The sequence below is a fragment of the Podarcis vaucheri genome, assembly GCF_965113315.1.
Source record: "Podarcis vaucheri genome assembly, chromosome: 3".
NCBI classification, from domain to species: domain Eukaryota; kingdom Metazoa; phylum Chordata; class Lepidosauria; order Squamata; family Lacertidae; genus Podarcis; species Podarcis vaucheri.
In genome coordinates, this window is record NC_138761.1 from 66,134,873 (window position 1) to 66,157,576 (window position 22,704).

The window sequence follows — 22,704 nt, forward strand, 5'->3', positions numbered from 1 at the left end:
GCTTCCATTGTGCATTTCTTATTACAACAATCTGAACTCAAAATGACTGCTTCCCTAGGTTTCAATTCTCTAGTGTTCCCTAAAACAGCTTTCTTGTGTCACCTACACTTTGGTTTCTACTGTCCTTGCAAGGGGTTATAACCAATGCTGTCCTTCCATTCATGAAAGGCTCTTAGATCCTGCAGAGGCTTCCATGATCAGAACCGGAATAGAGCCAATTTTCACACATTCCCCCTTTTCTCCTTTGCGCAGCCTCACATGCTGCCTGCTATGCTGTTCTACAGGGTCCCTCTACCCTCTGGAGCACAGCTGAGATATATGAGTTCCAAGAACTGTTGGAGAAAGGGGAATCAATGAAATAGCTCTCCTCTTTCCTATCATTACACCTGGAGCTGGATCAAAGACCCTTCTGTGAATACAAGGACATTGTTAAAATACACCCCAAGAAGTTCATGTACAGCCACTGGAGAGTGTGCTATATTCCTCTGATTAGACAGAGCAACTATCAATAGTAAAGTGATGCTGCAGCAAGAGCAATGGGGACTGGTAGAGCAAGATGAGGACAGTACAGCATGAGTTTATGAATAACAGTTAATTTTGCCAGAGCTGGCACTTGCCCCACACAAATTGTTGAATGGCAGATTCCATGGTTAATACATGGAAAGGTTATCAACTGTAAACATAATTTTTAATGTATGCACAAGGCTTTAAGGGTACTGGCTTTCTGGTACATCATTAGCTTTGGAGTGTTTGCCACAGTTCTTTAAAACTACAGCAATATAAGCCAAGTTAGTAGCAAGCAGGTCCCAACTTAATATGCATTCACTCAATTCCAACATTATGCTTCTGCTTGGTAAACATGCATGTTTTTACCACAAAAATCAAAATGCTTATTATTAGGCAAAATAGAAAAAAAATATTGTTTGAAAGGCAACAAGATGGATGCCTTTTAGCTGGACAGATTTAAAGAGATGCATATTATTATTATTATTATTTATTACTTAGCTTTTAGCATAATTTCTTGGGATTATTCAAAAACATGAATTCTTTTCTGGGTTGTTTTGTTTACGTATTCATTTAGCAGCCTTTTAATGTGTTAAGTATGCATACAGGTGCACACAGACAATTAGCAGCAAATAATAATACATAAAAAGCCATGCAGCTGCTTCATACATTTATTCAAAGAACTCATATCAAATATCTAATGTATACACTCTCTTTATTACAAAAACAGTTTCTTAAAAGTGAAGCTCTTGGACAAAGCCAGAAAATTCTTCAAGAGTCTTTGCTCATTTTTCCCCAGCAAGCTTTATAATGGCTGCAGGAACAGGATCATTTATTCATTATTATTAAATTTCTATACTGCCCCAACTACATAATATAATCACAAAAACCATACCGCCCTCAGTTTAAAATGCCATAGATTGATTAATCAGACAAAGGCCTGTATATAGAGGAACACTTTCCCCTGGTGCCTATTAAGAACTGACAATCCATCCTGCCCCATAGAAACAGTAGAATCTAAAACTTTGCTCAAGTTTGAAACTTTACTCCAGTTCAAAATAAGCATGGCAAGCCAGGGCGACCTTTGCAACAGCATCTTCTCCTAGTCATTGTGTGTTCTTTGTGTCTTTGTGTGCAAAAGCCACATAAAGCTATCTCATTATGATATAACAATATACACCCCAGGGCACATGATACCACAGAATTGTAAAGTTCAAAATAAGAAAGGACAAGACATATGTAGCCTGTAGTCTGTCAACATTTTGAAGAAGAGTCTTGCTGTTAAAACATTGCTATGACTCATCCTAGAGCAGTAAGCTCAGCTATGCTGTTTTGTGAAACATCAAAAAGTCAGCTTAATTTACTATCATTTTCCCCTCCCATTTTTTCCTTCATTAGGAGCATGTCTGCACCAGCAAATTTTCATCTTATTTTACTAGAATATATATTAAAGCGACATATGCACTCTAGTCCTGCATCTTGTCATTGCTAGGTTTCGTTTTAGTGAAGTTAGAAATTTAAAAAGGTACATTCGCAAGCAATTCTAAAATTCTATGATAGTTTTTTGTTTATTTGTTCATTTTAAATCTGATCAGACAGGAACAGAAGTAGTCTATGTCCATGATGGGTGTGCAGTAATTATATGAATTGCTCTACGCAATGAAACAGGTAAGAAAACAATGGGAAATTTAACAATTGTCACAGAAGGCATAGCATTAGTGAGCCCACAGTCCACTAGATACACATTCTACCAATGCAATCTATCCCTTTTTTAGAGGAAGCCGGCCATGTTGACAGGAACATCATACAAAGCCTTCCGTGTGCAGTAAGCGAGACATGCAGCCTCCTGTACTCAACTTTATGTGGTTGAAATAAAAAAATTAAAATTAAAAAATTGTCCAGTAGCACCTTAAAGGTAAAGGGACCCCTGACCATTAGGTCCAGTCGTGACCGACTCTGGGGTTGTGGCGCTCATCTCACTTTATTGGCCAAGGGAGCCGGCATACAGATTCCGGGTCATGTGGCCAGCATGACCAAGCCACTTCTGGCAAACCAGAGCAGCACAAGGAAACGCTGTTTACCTTCTCACCAGAGCGGTACCTATTTACAGTGGTGCCCCGCAAGACGAATGCCTCGCAAGACGGAAAACTCGCTAGACAAAAGAGTTTTCCGTTTTGGAGGTGCTTCGCAAAACGAATTTCCTATGGGCTTGCTTTGCAAGACGACAATGTCTTGCGAGTTCCTGCTGGTTTTTTCCCTCCCCGCCCTTTTCCTAAGACGCTAAGCCGCTTATCAGCTGATCTGATCAGCAGATAAGCCGCTAAAAGCCGCTAATAGCGCTAATCCGCTAATCCGTCAATGGGCTTGCTTCGCAAGATGAAAAAAACGCTAGACGAAGAGAATCACAGAACGGATTCTTTTCATCTTGCGAGGCACCACTGTATCTACTTGCACTTTGATGTGCTTTCGAACTGCTAGGTTGGCAGGAAGTAGCACCTTAGAGACCAACTAAGTTTGTTCTGGGTATAAACCTTTGTTTGCATGCACACTTCTTCTCAAAAGCTTATACCCAGAACAAACTTAGTTGGTCTCTAAGGTGCTGCTGGACAATTTTTTTCATTTATTTTGACTGCGTCAGACCAACACGGCTACCTATCTGAACCAACTTTATGTAGTAGAGCATGTAATTTGTGTGTAAATTGACCCCAAGGTAAGAAAAACATGAGTTTTCTTAATATTTTACTGCACATCAGCATATTGTTCTATTCACCATGTGTTAGCCAAAGGTTCAAAATGGGTTTCCTACAATCCAAACAAACACACACAATACATGTGACCATCTGAAAAGAAAAGAAAAAAAGAATACTATGATCTGATGAAGACTATCTCCCCATGAAAAAATAATGGCAGCTGGACTTAGGAGAAAGCATACCACAAAAACTCAATCGTGATTTGATTTATAAAACTCCAAATTTCCTGTTTGTTTGAGCCCTCTAATGCCTTTTCACCAAGTTGGCTTGAACCTACATCCTTTGCAGAGGAGTTCAGCACAATATGACGAAGCAAATATAATAAAACTCCAAGCGAGGAATGAATTACAACAATGAACTGGAGAAATGAGCTTGATGATCGTTCTTTCTTTGACTTGCAACTCTGCTGATATTTAAGCAGAGCAAATAGCCACACTGACAGAAGAGTCTCCCTATTTAAATTTGTAAATGCAACAAGAGTAATTGGTAATGTAGTACCAAGAACATGCGTTTAGAGCCCGGCTGATCCAGAATTCTCTGCATTATCAGATGAAAATAGCAGCCTGAACCTAAAATGAGTATGGCAAGCATCTTTTGTTAGTGATTGGTCAGAATGAGATCCCCTCCCCCAAGGTGCTAACTAATAATACAAAGAGCATATTGGAGAGACTATGACATTAAAATGCAGAGAATCCACATGATCAGTCACTCTGCAGGAGGTGGAATGACAATGTGCCATGCTCTTGGCTGTGCTGGTGCTGCTGTTTGCTGGAATTGGGATGGAGTAGGGCAGTGTGACAGTGCAGGTAGGGGAAGCCCTGGGTTGAGGTAGTGGTGAGCTCAGATGCACTGGGTAGGAGGACAGCGCAGCAGCAGTGCCCCACCTCATGTGCCACAACTGTGTGTGCGTGTGTATTCTTTTTAATTTGTGAAGGAACTAAAAAAACTTTCTCCCAATAAACATCAACCATTTGCCAGCTCCAGGCATGGAGGAAGGAGTCATATGAATAACAGTGCAGTTGATGAAGCAAAAGTGAAACTTCTCACTGCATTAGAAGTTGGGGCTGATGGAAATTGAAGTCTTGCAGCATCTGAAGAGCTACAGGTCAACCACTCCTGCCCTAGTGGGATGAGGAAACCTGCACCTGTTGACACCCCAGCTTCTAAACATCCATTAACAAGTACAGGAACTCCATATTCCTTTGTGTTCAGTCATCTGCAGTGCAGTCCTATAAATCCCACAGAGAACAACATGGGTTATCACAAAGAAAGTGTGCTTCAGACTGTTGCCACCTCAGCTTCTCTCTCTAGGCCTAGTTGCCCTGAGACTGCAGAACTGAAAGGAAGCACAGTCTGGCTCCATCCATCAGCCAGCGAACCAAGGGCTGATGTGTTGTGTGCATTTTTAAAGGAAGAAAGGCCCACATGTCCAGACCAGGTGATACTGTTGAGGTTATATAGGCAGAGGATTGAGGATAATTTAAGAAATAACAACATAAGACAGATGTGGCAGGGGATTCAGCATATTACCAACTACAAACCTAACCTTGGCGCTGTCGACGGTGACCCTTTGCTGGCGGAGGAGCTTAACCTCTTCTTTGCTCGCTTCGAGAAGGAGCCACCTGAGACGCCGGTATTACAGCCACCAGCCCATAGGGGCCCCTCATTCACTGTAGAGGAGTACGAGGTGAGACAAGTATTGAGGATGGTGAATCCGAGGAAGGCGGCTGGACCTGATGGCATCACTGGAAAGGTGTTGAAGGGTTGTGCGGATCAGCTGGCGAGGGTCTTTACTAAGATCTTCAATAAGTCCTTACACCAGTCTATGGTCCCACCCTGCCTGAAGTCGTCAACTATTGTCCCTCTGCCTAAAAAATCCACAATCAGTAGTTTGAATGACTACAGACCAGTTGCATTGACTCCAATCATCATGAAGTGTTTTGAGAAACTGGTGCGCCGTCATATTATTTCCTGTCTTCCATCAACTTTTGACAACTACCAGTTTGCATACAGGGCAAATAGATCCACAGAAGACGCCATCACCATCACTCTCCATGCTGCTCTGTCCCATCTGGAGCGGCCGGGGAATTATGTGAGGCTGCTGTTTGTGGATTTTAGCTCTGCTTTTAATACTATCCTCCCCCATAGACTGGTGTCCAAGCTAGAGACGATTGGACTCCCTAACTCCACCTGTCTCTGGGTTTTGGATTTTTTGTCAGAACGTTCTCAGAGGGTTAGAGTAGGGTCACATGTGTCCACAGCCCTCAGCCTTAACACCGGCTCACCACAGGGTTGCGTGTTGAGTCCCCTGCTCTATGCTCTCTATATGTATGACTGTACAGCCATCTATTCCAGCAACAAAATCATCAAGTTTGCTGATGACACTACGGTGGTGGGGCTCATTTCGGGAGGGGATGAGTCCGCCTATCGGGACGAGGTGGAGCGGCTCTGTGTTTGGTGTGGAGAGAACAATCTGGCTCTTAATACGGCTAAGACCAAGGAATTGGTGGTGGATTACAGGGGGAAAAAGGCGGACATTCAGCCCTTGTATATCAACGGGGAACGGGTGGAGAGGGTGGCGGAATTCAGGTTTTTGGGAGTGACTATGGATCAGGGCATGACTTGGAGCGCAAATACCACTGCTCTGGTGAAGAAGGCCCAGCAGAGAATTTATTTCCTCAGACTTTTAAAAAAGAACAATCTGAGTGAGAGACTGCTGGTGTCCTTCTACCGAGGCTCCATAGAGAGCATACTTACATATTGTATTTGTGCTTGGTTCTCCAGTTGTACAGCTAGGGAGAGGAAGGTGCTCCAGAAGGTCATAACCACAGCCCAAAGGATTATTGGTCAACCTCTCCCAACTTTGGAAGAACTGTACGGTTCCCGTTGCCTTAGGAAAGCAAACAATATCCTGCGGGATCCATCTCACCCGGGACATAGTTTGTTTGCACTACTGCCTTCTGGCAGGAGGTATAGAAACATCAAGTCTAGGACAAATAGACTGAAAAACAGTTTTTATCCAAGAGCTGTGGCCTTTTTGAATGCTGTAACTCGATAGTGAGACCGGGGAGTTTGATGGGTGTGGGTGTGGGTGTGGCTGGAAGGTGGTTTGTTGGTTGTTGCTGTTGTTTTGTTTTTGTTGTTTTTAAGGGTTGGCATCCAATTTCGTTGCACTTGTGCAATGCTGCACTAGTGTAATGACAATAAAGAATCTATCTATCTATCTTATATAACTGTGAGAACTGGTGTTTGAATTTGCTTGCTTTTATCTTCCCTCCCCATTCCTTTTCCCTTTTGTATCATATCTATTTGATGGTAAGTCTGGAGGCAGGTGCAATCTTTATCTTGCCATCTCTGCACAGCATTTAGAAAGTTTTAAGTGCATTATAAGTGAATAATAATAATATTACTCTAGCTATGTCCTCGTTCTTACACTAGTCTTGATCACCTAGTGAAGAATCAGTCCTAGGGTGGGATATTAAACAGGCAAAATTTGCAAACCTATTATGTCTCAAACAGCCTTGGAAATAGATGTTCCCACAAAGAGGATTCTTGCCCAGAAAATACGTATGCAAAGAGCCTATTTTCCTTTTCTATCTAATTGCAGTGGAATGGCCTTTTGTATACAGTGATAAGGGGAAATAATGAATAAAAACCTTGAGAGATACAATAACTGGGGGGGGGGGGAGACTTCCATAGCAGTTTAAAAAACCAGCAGCACATCACTCTCATATAATGGCCTTGAAATGCTTATAAATCATAAACAAGTTAAATGTTTTAAATAGACAGTAGAAAAGCAACATAGTAGGATTTAAAGAATTCTATGTACCATAACGGTTGGAATAATCCCTTTTTCTCTCTGCACTTTTCTTTCTCTTCTATTTTCTCAAGCTATATTAGCATACAAAATGGCACTGCCACACTCCATCTACTGCCCACCTTCAACGGTTTGTCACCTTTGGCCATAAAGAACTCCAATTTCTAGCCTTAAAGGAAACGCTACTGCAAAACACACGCCAAGAGTCAGTATAAGAAAAGCTACATGACTGGACCAGACCAAAGGCCCATCTAACTGGACACTCGTAGCAGGATGAAGATAGTCATGTACTGTTGTTTCTCTCCCCCATGGCCATATACCCCAAACTGTGACTGAACGCAGAGCAGCCCTTTGCCAGGATGGTGCCCTCCAGACGTTTTGGGCTACTATTACCATTAGCTCCAGATAGCTTCATGGAGGCACCAGGTTGGTGAAGACTTATACAAAAGACCCATTGTTGACTATCATGTCTCACAACCATGGCAGGCCTATTGTTCCTGAATTTGCTAATCCTTTTTTAAAGGCATCTATTGTACTGGCCCTCACAATACTGAACATACTAATAATCAATTCTAATGCTTTCTAAGGAGTGGGAATAGTGTTGCTTGATTATTCTTCCTACACAATTCATAGTTGTGTTCAGTTATAACTCTCCCACAGTTACAAAGCCCCAACAACTTCTTGTCTACTTGTATGTTTATCTTACATTTTCATACCACCCTTCATTGATGAGGCTCAAGATTGGTGTATATCAGTAAAAATCATATAAAAACAATACAATGAAATGCAACTCATATATAATAAAAATAACTGCACAACTCTAAGACACAGCAGGAAAGGCTGCATTACCATTTCTCACTCCCATACAAATCCAACTGTGTGGGATATCAACTAACAATCCTTCACCCTAACCTTTCTTCAAAATCCTGCTGGAAGAGATGTATCTTAACCTATTTCCTAAAATAATATAAATAAGAGTGCATGTGGACCTCAGTGGGGATGGAATTCTACAGGCATGGGGCCACCACTGAAAAGGTCCATCTCATTAGATATACATAAGGGTATTATATTTGCCATTGTCTGTTTCTTGCTTCCTCCCCTGCCTCCTTGTTGTGGTATATTAAGCAAATGTTTTCAGTGGAGATCTCATCTGTATATATTGTGAAGGTAAGATATATATATATTTTTACCCCAACATGCATCACTTTCTGAATATTGAATATATTGATAGAATATATTGAATATAGTCTACATTTCTATAGCCTTGTCAACCAGTTCAAAGAATTTTTTTTCACATTCTGTATGTCTACTTGGATTCTTACCATGCTGTATAACTGGTTGACATATTCTAACTTTGCTACTTGAGTGTTCACCTGTGACTCCAGGTTGGTTATGAATAAGTTCAAAAGCACCAGTTTTACTACAGATTCTTTTCAAGATCACACTGTATTCCATTACATTCTTTCACCTGTAGATAATTTAATAGCAATGAAAAGTTTTTGTTTATGAATAGAAGATAAAAAGAATTGTTTTTGTGTGTGCATACTGCTGATAAGCACTCTTACTACAAGTCTATACTTACATATAGCTAACCACAAAAAATTATTTCCACATTGAGACAATTTACTTGTTATGGTAAATTACTAGCAATAAAGCCTTTGATATACATTCCCATCCACCACTTTTCACAAGGGCACTTAAATGGAATACAGAAACTTGGCAAACTAAAGAAAAGCAATTTCCCTGATGACACTTTGCTGGTTAGGAATACAACAAAACACTGCAGTCTTGCAAATACATTTTCAGCAAATTGCTGCCTACCTCTTCCTTCATTGGTTTACTCCATACTTCTCCCATGGCTTTCTCAGCTCCCCAGCAAATACCCTCTCAATCAGGAAAAGGCAGCACTGAGTTATGGTACCACCAGACCCTTCTCTCTTTCCCGCTATTAAGAGAGAAATGAAGAACTGGGGCAGGCAACAGCCACAGCACTTCACTTCTGCAGGTAAAAGAAGGCAAGGAGAAAACTGGGCGTGCATGCAATGGCTATGGTGCCTCATTGTCTGCTCTTTCTGCACACTTCTTGTGACCGGTGTCCAGAGGAGCTCTGATTAGCAGGTGACATCACACATAGTCAAACAAGAATACAACAGTGGATAGACCTTTATATTTCCCCACAATGCAACAGAAGCTGAATCGTTATTCAACAGTCTTCACAAACAGCAGTATATATGCTGAGGCTGAACCAGAACAAAATCGGACGTCAGGTTCAGAATAATGGGTGCACATGCACTAAGGAAATGGCCTCATGAGCGCAAGTATTTCTGCTTACTTGATGGAACATTCTCCCCTCTCTTCCCCCATTTTGGAAATTTCCCCCCACCCCCCAGAGCCAATGTGGAGGAGAGCCCCATTGTACTAACAGGACTCACTGTTCTGGCTCCTGCTAGCTTAAGATTATTAAGTCGTGCTCGGTCTTCAAATATTTAACATTGCAGGATCTACTTGTCATTTCCCTTGTGCTCCTTCTCTATTTCTTTCCCTCACCCCCTTTCCATCCCAATGTCCTCTACAAATTCTAGGCTTTTCTTAGTATATGTAGCCAAGCTTAGAATGACATATCACAATGGTACTAGTCTCATCAGATATGCAAATCAGCATCATAATTTGGCCATTTAAATTTCCCCCTTCCCATGTGAACCAGCTGATTGGTTGAAGTGTGCCAAGCTGTGCTATGCTATTTCTTCCAGTACACTTTGCCCCTTGATTACTCCAGAACAGTGGCAAATTGCATGCCTGGAACACTGTGATGGAGTACATATTCAGATCCGTCAGGGATATAAATTTGCAGAAGTCTCTGTACCTTCCTCCTTACAGACACTTGCATACACTTTAACTTTCACTCTCATGTATTTATAGCACCAGCCCCAGTTAATGGGGCACTGGACCTGTCAAAGTTCTATTGTGATAGGTTTGCTAGGCACTGTGAGAACAAATTGCTTCTCTTTATGCTGATCTTGATGCCAGTGTCTGGGGAGGTGTTCTTATTAAGTTATGAAGGATCAGTTCCAGTTATGAAGGTCTGAGGATGTGGGCAAGGTGCTTGTGGCTCTCCATCCCACAACTTGACACCTGCTCATCTTTGCTTCTTGTATAAATTGGGAGTGGGAGTGGGGCAGACTGGGCAGACCCAGGGAGAATGCGACCATGTTGCTCCTGCTGGATCTATCAATGCCTTTTGTTACCGCTGATCATGGTATCTTCATGGACTATAATGTGAGCTGGAGGTTGGATCCACAGTTCCGTAAGTGGTTCTGCTCCTACTGGTCTCAGAAAATAGCACTGGGAGAAATATGTGTCCACACCCTGGCAGTTGCAAGGTGCTGCAAGACACCGTTTTATTCCCAATGCTAATTAACACCCGTATGAAGCTGTTGGAGCATCATCAGGAGCTCCGAGGCACAGTGTCAACAGTATGTTGATGACACCCATCTCTATTTCTCCATTAAACATGACTCAGGAGAGGCTGTGCACAAGCTGAACCAATGCCTGGACATATTGGTGATGGCCAATAAATTGAAGCTAAGTGGACCTGCAGAAAGTACACACACTCCCACTGTAATTGCCTAACCATTCAAGAGTATTTTCATTATTCCCAACATAGGTCAAGTGAAACTCACACTTGTTGCACATGGCAAGCGTGTAACAGGATCTGCACGAGTGGTCTTGCTAGCCAACATGGTGCCCACCAAAAGTTGTTGAACTACAACTCCCATTATTTCTGGCTATTGGTTGTGCTTGCTGGGGCTGATAGTATGTTAGATCCATAACGTCTGGACGGCACTGTGTTCGCTAGCCATTATCTGCTGTGAGTGTGCAGAGTTGGCTTGGGGGTGGGGTCATACCTTATTGTAAATTGCCTCATGATGGGCAACTGCTTTATTATATAAAATTGTCCATAGAATTGTATCCAACTGTCCAGACATTTATATTATATTATATTATATTATATTATATTATATTATATTATATTATATTATATTATATTATACTAATGCACTATTTCCCAAATGCTTTATAACTCGGCTAATTAATATTTCCTGCCACATGCCAAAATTCCCCCCTCTCCAAGAAGACGCCCCTGTCTTCTTTCACAAAATTTGCCTTCAGTGACGTTTTCTCCTCAGCCTTTCATCAACCTGCCTAACTGTTAATTCCAAGGCTCAGTTGTCAATTTTGCCATTTGGCCTGGAATAAGGCACGGCTTTTTATAGTTCATTTGGTTCTGTGACCTCTTGGTCTCTGCTTTCAAGAGGCTGCTGCAAAAAGCAAGCAGAAATAGCCTGTGGTTCTTACCCAAGCCACCCTGACGACCCCCACTGGTTGTTCCACCTGCCAGTTCCATAAGCCTATACCAGAACCTTTCCTGGCTTTCATTTCTGATTAATTTATGTCTACTGTGGTGATTGTATATTGACCACCCTTGTTGAGGTGCTAAACCTGTGTCTGGCTTGTACTACTTAGGCTGCAGGTGATGGCTTTAATGGTTTAATGTTCTTCCATTGAAAAAGTCCCTGTATATAGAAAGCAATGTGCCAATGAGCAAACCTAGAGTTGATTTCTACCTGACATGCTAGATTTTTATAGGCAAGGTTTTATATGGCAGAAAGCATCCAATCATGTTGAACCTCCACCTGCAGTCTGAGGTGGTACTTTTACAAGTGTGCTACCTTAGTGAGTTGGACAACTCTCTTCTTTGTTCTGTGCCTGAGCTTACTTTGCCTTCTTCCTGTATACATATTATGGCCCAGAACTGATCATCCGGGGGTGGGGAACCTTTATCCCTCCATACGTTGCTGGACTACAACTCCCTTCATCCCTGACCACTGGGCATGATGGGTGGAGCTAATGGGAGATGGGAGTCCAACAACATCTCCTCTAAATCTAATAAATACAGCTAACAATCTAAACTGTGTAATAAAGTTTAATTTTGCAAATACTGCATTCAACAGTATTCATATACTACATAGTTTTAATGACTGGTGGGGGTGGCAGAGAACAGCTAGAAGGGGAGTTTGAATGTGTCTCTGGCTCCTTTTGAAATATACTGGATATAAAAGCTGGAAGTTATATTTCTCACCACATAGAAACATAGAAATGATGTAACCAAATATCCCCTTTAACCCATATCATTCTGAAGTGAAAGTATTGTATTTACGGTAAGTAATCATGTACCACACAGCCTTCGGAACAGTTACCCTTTTCCTAGGGAGCTAATAAGGTAATAAGCATCAACAACAAAGCCTCTGCCCACTGCATCATGATATCCTAACAGCTTGTTAGGTCAGCTTGGTATCACTGAGGAGAATATTTTCTTCATTGGCCAAATTATTCCCACTGGATAATTTTCTTGCACAATATGCTATTTGCTTAGAACATGATATGTCACCCAATCTTGTCTTCATATTACTCTTTTGTGATGTCAAGGTTTGGGTTCAGACTTAGTCATGCTTAGGGAGGACCCACTGAAATCAACAGAACTTATGTCAGTCATGACTAACTTGAGTCCCATTTATTTCAGTGGGTGTAACTGTAAACATGACTATGTCTACATCTAACCCAATTTTTTTGTACGCTCAACCCATTCTCAACTTTCTCCATCCAACCTAACTTCAATCCAGCTGTTATCCTACACCCAAACACTGAACTTCTGGACAACCTGTTTGCATTCTCCAACTCCTTCCCCCGCCCTCAACTCCAGCCAAAATGCTCACAATTTGGTTTCCTATGGGTGTGCTGTTATACAGAAGCTTGTGAAATAATTTGAAATATATTGTACAATCTTTTATTCCACATTAACATTGTCTTTTTTTGCATTTAAAAATGTTAATCTATAATTAGGAGAAAGATATTTAAGTGACTACCTTATGGGACTACCACATCTAATATTATGGGTCAGCTAACAGAGGTTTATTTCCATGTAAGTGTTATAGCACTGGAGCCTTAGGCTGCAATCCTAACCCCACTTACCTAATAATAAGTCCCACTGAACTCACTAGGACTTACTTCTGAGTAGACATACTTAGGTTTGAGGCCATAGTCATTAATTTTATTTATTAACGGACACCTTCCAAGTTTGCTTGGACCAAATATATAAAGCTGATTAAAACAATTTGGAAACAGTGTGACAGACATGGTGTGGCTTGATTTTCTGAGAGGAAAACTGGAAATATTTTGGTTAGTAAAAAGTCAACTGTAAATTTGTCACTATGTAGCCAAGGTTGGTACAAATATTGCACTGAAGCACATACCGGTAATAAATAAATAAATCTGAGAACTGAAGTCAAATCACTTACATTTTGTTAGCACAATTTTATTCTCTGGTGCACCTAACTCACTGCCATGTGAACTAAAATAGAAGCAGATCTAGTAATTATTCCAAAAAGAATATTGTGTTTGTATGGATGCCATGCATTTATAATAAACAAAAGTGCTATTGAATCATTTTCTCATCCTCAAAGTATAACAGCAACAAAAATATTCTGGCTTTTCAAACCTCCATGTCTCTTACATTTGGCTAATAATCAATGCCCTTAAAAGAGATTAGTCTTTAGTGGGCAAATACTGCCCTATCCCATAGTATATACCTGGTAAGTTAAAGAAATATATACCCTGATGCACTGTTAAGATATCATCTTTACTATTCACTAACAAAACAACCTTCAAAGAGTAATCAGAATACAATTCCTCTCAGTTACAAACAAATCTAATAAACTGAGCATATATAGCTATATATTCAGACATTTATCTTTTACCTACCTGCACTCAAACTCTTGAAGCAAAGTATTTAATTTAAAGGGGGAACCTCACCCCAAATAAAGAAAGCTGTCTTTCCGCAGCTTTAAACAGCACTCTGGAATACTGCAGGCAGTATTTAGGAAGACTCTGGCACTAGACAAAGCAGTCAGACTTACTGATTTTCTCCTCATCTCTCCCAAAAGGATAGCAGCAGAGTTGACCCATGGCATCTACAGCTTTATTTTCGTCCTTTCCCTTGTAGTGTGTACACCCCAAACTGCAAAGTGGAGAGCAATCTGGAGTCTAAAGGAAAACTGTTCATTCTACTCCAAGGAAGAGAGAAAAGCACACACAGAGGCGAGGAAAAGGGAAAGCAACCGAGCTGCGTGCTGTGATGAACGAACAAGGCTCCACCTCCTTGTCCTTGTGTAAAATGCTTTAGCACAGATAGTTGAAGAGAGGGGGAAACTCACTTTTTAATCTGGACTGATTAACAGAGACATGATTCTCCAAACACACACCTCATACATTTTACAGGGCTTCCTTGCACAGGGATTTTAAAGAAATAAGACACTGTGCTTTGCCACTATCAAGAAAATATGTATTACAATAGCTAGTTGTTGTTGGGTTTTTTTAAAAAAAAATCAGTTTTTATTAATCTTAGAGTTCATAAAGTGCTAGAGCTAGTGTTGCCTTAACATCTTTTTTATTTTTCTGGGTGTCCTCTGCTTTTAAAAGCTGCATGACTGGCATAAATGTAGCAGGTGCAGCTTCTTCTATCACTAAATCAGCAAAAAGTCACATCTGTTAAATTCTTGTCTGTTTAATGACATTTGAAGAAATAGGAACTCTACCAGAAAAAGGTGGTAACTCTACTTGGCTTTTCTATCTATTCTAGTTACCTATTCTACTTGGGAATTATAACTCTCTTTCACTTCCCCTTGCCCTGCCATATTTAAGCTCTCAGAGAATGTAAAGTCCCATTAGACTCCAACTAACACTAAATTTAAATGATGCCTCATTATAATTCTGTAATTAATGACAGAAAAATTAATGTAAAGTAAGAAAATGCTTATTAGAGCATGTCCTTATTAGAGCAGAAAGGTAAAGGACCCCTGGATGGTTAAGTGCAGTCAAAGGTGACTGTGGGGTTGTGACACTCATCTCGTTTTCAGGCCGAGGGAGTAGGCATTTGTCCACAGACAGCTTTCCAAATTATGTGGCCAGCTGATCAAAACCAGTTCTGGCACAATGGGACACTTTGATGAGTGTCAAAGTGCATGGAAGTGCCGTTTACCTTCCCACCACAATACTACCTATTTATCTACTTGCACTGGTATGCTTTCGAACTGCTAGGTTGGCAGAAGCTAGGAGAGCAATGGGAGCTCACCCCATTGTGTGGATTCGAACTGCCGACCTTCTGATCGGCAAGCCCAAGAGGCTCAATGGTTTAGACCGGGGTAAGCAACCTAAGGCCCGTGGGCCAGATATGGCCCAATCACATTCTAAATCCGGCCCATGGAAAGTCCGGGAATCAGCATGTTTTTACATGAGTAGAATGTGTGCTTCTATTTAAAATGCATCTCTGGGTTATTTGTGGGGGATAGGAATTTGTTCATTTCCCCTCAAAAAATATAGTTTGGCCCCCCACGTGGTCTGAGGGACGGTGGACCAGCCCACAGCTGGAAAAGGTTGCTGACCCCTAGTTTAGACTACACTGCCACCCACTCCCCTAGCAGAAACAGTGACAGGAACTGGACTGAAGAGCAAAGAGTTGAGAGGATGTCCATGAGATAGATCACTTTACTCCTTTAGAGAACCATGAAGTTGTTTTTTCTCCAGTGTGTTTCACAGTGCTTCTACCACCCCACCATTCATCTTAACAAGGTTTAATTTGTTTTCGTTTGTGTACATACCAGGGGGCATTGACATCCAGGCATGCCCATGCAAAGGCGTTCACACTTTGGCTGGAGACAAAGAAAACTGCAAACTAGGAGATTCCACAACCTCACCATCTTGTTCCTTTGTTTCACCACTCTTATATCTTTACCTAACACTTCAGTGCCCCTATGTGATAGCCCATAAAAACATGTAAGACCTGGCAGAGATCACATGACACAGATTTATGAATCAGGGTGGCCTAAACACATGGCTCTCTTTGATCTTCAATTTTGGATAAAACATCATTGATCTTAGGATGACAACAATCTTTGTTGTCGTTTTTACAATATCATTAACAATTAGCAAGTTGCTTCAGTATCACCAACATACAAAAGCAGAGGAGTTTTATTTAAAAAAAATATTTAATTGCACCCATGTGTTATAACAATCTGAAAAGAACACAGTGTCCTAACAATGTTGAGGGCTGTCCCATTATCATTTTGCTGCCAAAGCAGGGACAGGAGAAGTCAGATGCTGCCTCCGTGGAAATACTGGCATTTTCTTTTTAAAAATAGAATACTAGGAAGACAGCAACCTCCTAAACCATTCTGATATGACAGAATGGATTGTAAAACTGTATCAGGCATGGTAACAGATTCATCTACATTTTGTAATAAAGCATGTCTTATCTAAGCAGAAATTGTCAGCCTGTCTAATCACGAGTTTGGGGAAAACACATGACCCATATTCTAAAGTACAAATGAATTAAACATGACTGCTTAACACACATCTACAGGGCATAAGTGAAAACCAGCCATTAAAGCAAGGGAGAATATTTCTGACAGTAACGAGTTTCAGTCATCCTTTTCTGGGCATCCAAGAACTGCACGTGCACCAATTAATATACAAAGCAAGCCGGAAAGGGGGGAGAAGTGCAGTAAAAGCCAGTGCCAATGTCAATGAACACTTCTGATCCCTGTGAATCTGTGTCAAAAGCAACCCAGCCGATTTCAAAGGGAGAGTTAAGAATGTGCTTAAAGTTTTCACACAGAATTTAATTAAACTTCAAGATGCATAACTTCAACTGGATTGTCCCCACGAGAGTTAATGAAGTGGAGCAGGCAAACATATGAGCTGAGCTTGCCCAGTGTGAATCAAATCTCTGTCATGAACTTACTAAATGGCTGTCTGGCAAGCTACTATTTCTCAGACTCAGTGTCCCTCCCACTCCCAATATGCAACACAGAGATAATTATGCTGACCTACCTTACAGGGTTGTTGAAAGGATTACTAAGAACATATATATGAAACAGTACAAGCAAACTAAAGTGCTGTTCCACAGTTAAATAATGGTTCATGCTAGCCACGTTACTTCTGAGATTATTATTAATGCAATTAATGCCAGTTGTTAGTGGTGTCATTTTGATCTTCTGGTCTAAGAAGTAGTTCTTTTAGGATGTGAATAAATGATCCACCCTAGGGAGAAATACAGACTTCAACTCTTGATATTGTGAGTCAGCTCATTAAAATATTTTCCAGAACTACAAACTGATGCCATCTTTTTAAATTTAAGTAACAAATTAACACGTAGTAAAACTACCCACTGAATCCATTCAATTAAAATTCAAAGGGTTAAGCATATTTTTCTTTTGTTATTAAAAGAAGATCAGGTGGTATATTGGCCTTTAGATTTTTAGGCACCGGAATGGAATTTTTCATGCTAGTCGGAATTTATTTCTAAAAGCCTTTCTAGGCTGCATTCCTATAATCAAGGGGCCTTATTCCATAACTCCTTAAATCTTTACATGCCTTCTATTTAGAGTTCGGTATTGAAGCTACCATCTCATATCTCATTTCACTTACTAAATAGAAAAAAAATAGTGCATTTCCCCAAACAGTCTTTGGTTTTGGCTGTTCACTATGATACATTTCATAATATAGCGATGCAAGAGGATACTTGCAAAATTCAATCCTTACACACATACAGTGGTGCCTCAGGTTACAAACTTAATTTGTTCCGGAGGTCCGTTCTTAACCCGAAACCATTCTTAACCTGAGGTGCACTTTCACTAATGGGGCCTCCTGCTGCTGCTGCTGCGCCACCGGCGTGCAATTTCCATTCTCATCCTGGGGCAAAGTTCTCAACCTGAGGTACTACTTCCAGGTTAGCAGAGTTTGTACCTGAAGTGTTTGTAACCCGAGGTACCACTGATTTTTAAAGAACCAAAAAGCATAAGAATTGCAGAACCATTTCTCTCCCAAGAATGTACTCCTACAATGAACAAAACCCTATTTCACAATATTTCTCAGGAGAATACACTACAATTCTCAAACTATTTCAGCTACATGTAACAGGTTTCGGAGTTCAGCCACATTTTGATGTGTAAATACAGACCCCAAAGCACCAGACCTAACAGCTTTATGGCACTTCATAGCTCTCAGTTTTTATTTTCAAAGAAAAAATGTGCAGGCTGAGATTCCCTATCTTTATCAGATGCATGCCTGCTTATCACATATAAAAACACAAAACCTGAAAAACATATTTAAAATTGGGCCTGAATGCTTGCAGAAACCAACACTGAAATACTGAGAGCAATTTCTCATAGGCAGAATGGTGTGCCCAAGCTGTTAAAAGAAAATCTTTTATAAGTACATTAGTTAAATCAAACCAGCTTCAAAGACAGCTTTATCTTAGTGCTTGGAAACCAGACAGTTCCACAGTCACACACTATTTTGAATCTATTTCAGGTTTTAACCTATATATCTCAGCATATTTTAACAGCTTGGCACAGTTACAGTTTCTTTGTTCTGAGAAGTAAGCTTTTAATACCTCCATCATTCAGTGCTTCTCATTCTCAATTTAAAATAAAACCATAGGGAAAAGAGAACATCTCAGGAGGAAATTGCACTGGAAATTATTCCCGTGTCTTCATAGTGATTTATTACACTGTATAGCTTGTACTTGTCTCCATTATGTATTAGTCAGTATGTCAGTAACAAATTAATACAAGATTTCAAAATGGTTTAATTATTATTAAGTATCCCATCTGAAACATTGTACTGTAATAGTAAATTAGCCAGGCACACATAATGCTTAAGTCAACACACAGTAACAATTGATCTGAAAGGTTATAGATTGTAGGCATTTCTAAAGAAAAAGTTGTTAGAAGGTCATAGCAAGCAGTCAATTACATTTGTTTATTTCAATTTCGAGCCTGTTCTTCATGAAATTAATGATATCAAGGTAAGTTACAGTATAAAATATGACCAAAAATCATATATACAGTATTCCAAATGAAGTCACAACATAGAGTTGTGTAACAGCATTCTGAAAGAATGCAAGACATACAAAATATACAATTAATTTAGCCTGCAATATTTTGATTAATAATAGTTATAGAAATATAGGAAGCTGCCTTATACTGAGTCAGAACATGGGCTGGTCTAGCTCAGTCCCATCTAAGCTGACTGGCAATGGCTGTCCAGGGTTTCATACTGAGGTTTTCCCCCAGCCCTACTTGGAGATGCTGGGGATGGAACCTGGAACCTTTTGCATGCAAAGCAGATGCTCTAACCACTCAGCGAGAGGCTTTCCAGAAAGAGATGCTATTATGAAGCGCTTAGTATTGTGTCTTCTCAAATCCATACTGTGATATCACAGTTCACAGAATAAATAGAATATAAAGAACCTTTGCCCTCAAGCTTAACAGCAGCTGGTAAAGCTGCACAACTGCTAGAATTATTTACAGAGGGGAAACATTCAGTTTCTCAGAAGGAAGGCCAAACCCTGCTCACTTGAACCTTGGCTTAGCCACACATTCACCCATTTTGAAAAATAGGAAAGCACTGTTTTGCTAACATGGCAACACTCCTGCCATTTCAGCAGCATTTTGTTCCTCCAGTCCTGTTAAATAGGTTGACTAGTTTTCCCCCCCCTTTTACTTATTAATCTTACACAGTGCTACTGAAGAAAATATTCACATACTTTAGGGATAAATTTCATGTTAGGTGCAAGTGCATGTGGTTTAATAACACAGTGCTGCCTCCCCTCCCCCCGCCCCCCCTTTAAAGCCACTTACTGGGTAGTACTAGAGAAGTAACAGGAAGGGTGATTAACCCTTTACCTTAATGCTTCTTTACATTCTCCCTCAGAGAGTTTCAAATATGTAAAAACACATGAGTGAGGAAGTCGTAGGTATGCAAAAACTTAAGCATGCATGAAGGTACAGCTCCAGCATTTCACAGAGTGAGGCAAGCACCTCGCATGGTGGATGCTGAGCGGGAGCAGCAGCCACCTTCAGCTATTCCACCCATTCTTCTCTGTTGCCACATGTTCTCTCCTGTCCTCCTAATCTGGCCTGAAGCTTCAGTTGTGATAAGGATCCTATACTGTCACCAGTGTTGAAGGAAGTTTTAACTACAGTCCAGTCAGCTTTTGTACGCGGAAGGTGCCACCTTGTCTGCCTCAGGCAGCAAAATGTCTTGGGCTGGCCTTACATGTATGTGCATACACAGTCGTGCTAAGAGGAAGACACGCTTGGCAAATCCACACCGTGATCAACTCCTGCCCGGGAACCAATGTTCCCACAGTGGAAGGATGTGTGGGTCCAGAATTGGCCTCCACAGTCACTTACGGATTCATTGTCAAAACCGTGTTTATGGAAGACAATCTTACTCGGCTATGAGTGGTCGCCAAAGAAGATGACGACGATGACACAGCTGCACACACCTGCTGCTTCCCAATCACTTCCGCTTGAAAAGGCTTTCCAACAAACAGGTTACAGTTGCACATATATGCATATAATATGCAGGTATGACGACTGGAATTATGAAGCCTGGTGAGAAGCGTGGGTTTGATAGGAGCGTAACAAGTAGGGTTATTTTTCACAAAGCTCCAGTCAGAATCATGTCACCTCTGAGACCCACAGGCTCAAATCTCAGCATCTCTAGCCAAAGGGTATCAGAGAACAAGGTTAAAAAAAGATGAGAGGTCTCCAAGAGCCACTTTCAGACTAGCCTGGGTAGAGAAGTGATCTCCTCATTATAAGCAGTTTCATGCGTTGACTTAAATGTTGCCATTATTTTAAAATTTTATTTTGAATATATTAAAATGATATTCACTGCATAAAAATCTTACACTTTATTCTGCTCTTGAATGCTTATACCTTTACAAGGAATGTAGGGATGTAAGGTGGGGGGAATTCAAAGTCCAGAATATGCTAGGCTTGCCAAGTTTGGCCCAGGCCTAGAGAAGCATGATAATATGCTGCAGCTGCTGTTTCAGTATCTGACCAGCCATTTCCCCCCACCCCGTACTTCTGCCTGCTGTGGCAAGCACATCTTTTGCTGCACTTCACAGAAAATACATTTATTCTGCATACCTTGTAACTGCCCAGAGCTCTTACACACAGCTATATGCATAGTCAATGGGTCTGAATTTGGCAACCATTAACCATGCAGCATGGATCCTAAGCATTACATTATTTTATGATGAATTTGGTAATTTGCAATGGGTTTATATTACATATAACACACATATCAGATAAGTAAGTTTTTATTCATGGCTGAACTTACTCTGATTCTGTTATATTGTTTTTGTTTCCGAATGTTATTGCATTTTATGGCTAGTTTTAGTTGCTGTAAGATGCCCGGAATTGTGTGTAGACATCAAAAGTGTGAGATGTAAGTTTTCATAGAAATGGTGTGTGTGTGTTCCCTTCTACATGGGAATATTAATTACCTGCAAAATCCAGAAACAATGCTAATGCTACTCTATCATAATTACTAACAGAAAAGCTCAGTATGCTCTCATAGTGAGTAGGAGAAATGGAGGTTGTTGCTTAACCTTCAATCTTTATGATTTTTTATCACATTAAAACAGTGGTTCATAGCACTAGAGCAGACAATAATTTTCTTTTTTTAAATAGTCTCAATTGTCTTAATGTCAAAATTCTGATATTCTAATATTTGAAGTTTTGGTAACATTTGCAAAGAAACTCCAGTATTTGACATTAATTGACATTTGGTAGCTGATGGCATTTAATAGCTGATGTGCAAGTTATTAAATATTTGACAGTCGATACACAGGGCTCCATAGTAGGCACCTGCATTTTGCATTTAGTAATTTTTGTTAAAACAATATGTTAGATCCAGATATCTCCTTCATGAATGGAAAGGTCTCCTCTGTTCATGGGCTGGACTCTGATCCAGTTGAGACTCCTGTCCTGCTACCTGTAAGTTACTGTGGACAGTAACTTAGGGGCTGAGGGCCTGAGGGTGAGGGGGCTGCTAGTTTATGGCAATTCCCCCCTGCAGTGTCCCAGAGGCCCTCACAACGTCCCAAGCAAGTTTTCAGGAGACATATGGGGTCGCAGAGGAACTATAGCATCCTATTAGCAGGGGTCTACCCGATACAAGATAGAACACAGGTGACGCTGTGGGTTAAACCACAGAGCCTAGGACTTGCCAATCAGAAGGTCGGCATTTCAAATCCCCACAATGGGGTGAGCTCCTGTTGCTCGGTCCCTGCTCCTGCCAACCTAGCAGTTCGAAAGCACATCAAAGTGCAAGTAGATAAATAGGTACCGCTCTGATGAGAAGGTAAACGGCATTTCTGTGTGCTGCTTAGTCATGCTGGCCACATGACTCGGAAGCTGTACACTAGATCCCTCGGCCAATAAAGCGAGATGAGCGCCGCAACCCCAGAGTTGGCCACGACTGGACCTAATGATCAGGGGTCCCTTTACCTTTACCTTACCCGATACAAGTCTGGATCCAACCTATTTTTAAGAAATATATTATTAAAAAGATTATAAAACCAAGGAAACAAACTGGAATTTTGTTCCCATTTTCTAAAACACACAGTATCTTAACAAGAGAAGCTAGACATTCCTCATATTGAATAATGAGGATGATGAATTATTTTATTTTTAGAAATATTTTCTGGAATCTTGC

The 22,704-nt window shown here is 40.7% G+C and overlaps 1 protein-coding gene across 2 annotated transcripts in view; it reads right to left on the reverse strand.

The window, feature by feature from the left end:
* AKAP7 (A-kinase anchoring protein 7) overlaps window positions 1-22,704 on the reverse strand; it is an 84,570-nt gene that overhangs the window by 2,167 nt on the left and 59,699 nt on the right. The gene's annotated exons all lie outside the window — the stretch shown is intronic.